Raw genomic sequence first — 2,259 nt, 5'->3', positions numbered from 1 at the left:
CAGTGCTCATCCCAAAAGGTGCCCTCCTCAATGCCCATCACCCACCCCCCATCAACCCTCAGTTTGTTCTCAGTTTTTAACAGTCTCTTATGCTTTGGCTCTCTCCCACTCTAACCTCTTTTTTTTTTTTTTTCCTTCCCCTCCCCCATGGGTTTCTGTTACGTTTCTCAGGATCCACATAAGAGTGAAACCATATGGTATCTGTCTTTCTCTGTGTGGCTTATTTCACTTAGCATCACACTCTCCAGTTCCATCCATGTTGCTACAAAAGGCCATATTTCATTTTTTCTCATTGCCACGTAGTATTCCATTGTGTATATAAACCACAATTTCTTTATCCATTCATCAGTTGATGGACATTTAGGCTCTTTCCATCATTTGGCTATTGTTGAGAGTGCCGCTATAAACATTGGGGTACAAGTGCCCCTATGCATCAGTACTCCTGTATCCCTTGGATAAATTCCTAGCAGTGCTATTGCTGGGTCATAGGGTAGGTCTATTTTTAATTTTCTGAGGAACCTCCACACTGCTTTCCAGAGCGGCTGCACCAATTTGCATTCCCACCAATAGTGCAAGAGGGTTCCTGTTTCTCCACATCCTCTCCAGCATCTATAGTCTCCTGATTTCTTCATTTTGGCCACTCTGACTGGCGTGAGGTGGTATCTGAGTGTGGTTTTGATTTGTATTTCCCTGATAAGGAGCGACGTTGAACATCTTTTCATGTGCCTGTTGGCCATCCGGATTAGACAGATCATCTAATCAAAAATCAACAAGGAAACAATGGTTTTGAATGACACATTGGACCAGATGACTTAACAGATATATTCAGAACATTTCATTCTAAAGCAGCAGAATATACATTCTTCTCCAGTGCACATGGAATGTTCTCCAGAATATACCATATACCAGGACACAAATCAGCCATAAGTAAGTACAAAAAAATCGAGATCATACCGTGCATATTTTCAGACCACAGTGCTATGAAACTCAAAATCAACCACAAGAAAAAACTTGGAAAGGTAACAAATACTTGGAGACCAAAGAACATCCTACTAAAGAATGAATGGGCTAACCAAGCAGTTAAAGAAGAAATTAAAAAGTATATGGAAGTCAATGAAAATGATAGCACCACAACCCAAAACCTCAGGGACGCAGCAAAGCAATCCAGGCCTTCCTAAAGAAGGAAGAAATATCTCAGATACACCAACTAACCTTACACCTTAAGGAGCTAGAAAAAAAAACACCAAATAAAACCCAAAAACAGCAGAAGGCAGGAAATAATAAAGATTAGAGCAGAAATTAATGTTATTGAAACCAAAAAAAAAACAAAAAAACCAGTAGAACCAGAAGCTGGTTCTTTGAAAGAATTAACAAAATTGATAAACCACTAGCCAGTTTGATCAAAAAGAAAAAGGAAAGGACCCAAATAGATAAAATCAAAAATGAAAGAGGAGAAATCACAACCAACACAACAGAAATAAAAACAATAATAAGAGGCTATTATGAGCAATTATATGCCAATAAAACGGGCAACCTGGAAGAAATGGACAAATTCCTAGAAACATACACACTACCAAAACTGCAACAGGAATAAATAGAAAATTTGAACAGACCCATAACCAGTAAAGAAATTGAATTAGTAATCAAAAATCTGCCAAAAAACAAGAGCCCAGGGCCAGATGGCTTTCCAGGGGAATTCTACCAAACACTTAAGGAAGAGTTAACACCTATTCTCTTGAAGTTGTTCCACAAAACAGAAATGGAAGGAAAACTTCCAAACTCTTTCTATGAAGCCAGCATTACCTTGATTCCAAAACCAGAAAAAGACCCCACTAAAAAGGAGAACTATAGACCAATTTCCCTGATGAATATGGATGCAAAAATCCTCAACAAGATATTAGCCAACCAGATCCAACAATACATTAAAAAAATTATTCACCACGACCAAGTGGGATTTATACCTGGGATGCAGGGCTGGTTCAATAGCCGCAAAACAATCAATGTGATTCATCACGTCAATAAAAGAAAGGACAAGAACCATATGATCCTCTCAATAGATGCAGAGAAAGCATTCGACAAAATACAGCATCCTTTCTTGGTAAAAACCCTCAAGAAAGTAGGGATAGAAGAAACATACCTCGAGATGATAAAAGCCATATACAAGCAACCCAACGCTAATATCATCCTCAATGGGGAAAAACTGAGAGCTTTCCCCCTAAGGTCAGGAACAAGACAGGGATGTCCACTCTCACCACTGTT

At 38.9% G+C, this 2,259-nt stretch overlaps 1 long non-coding RNA gene across 1 annotated transcript in view; it reads right to left on the bottom strand.

Moving 5' to 3' along the window:
- The window catches only part of LOC125916447 (uncharacterized), a 280,612-nt gene extending 278,627 nt beyond the window's left edge, over nt 1–1,985 (bottom strand). The window contains exon 1 of the long non-coding RNA XR_007455915.1: nt 1,940–1,985. This is a non-coding gene — a long non-coding RNA (uncharacterized LOC125916447). The remainder of the gene's footprint in view (nt 1–1,939) is intronic.
- Between the last annotated feature and the right edge of the window lie 274 nt (nt 1,986–2,259).

This window comes from Panthera uncia (assembly GCF_023721935.1).
Source record: "Panthera uncia isolate 11264 chromosome E2 unlocalized genomic scaffold, Puncia_PCG_1.0 HiC_scaffold_20, whole genome shotgun sequence".
Classification (NCBI taxonomy): Eukaryota; Metazoa; Chordata; class Mammalia; order Carnivora; family Felidae; genus Panthera; species Panthera uncia.
This window is presented reverse-complemented; position numbering and strand designations above follow the sequence as displayed.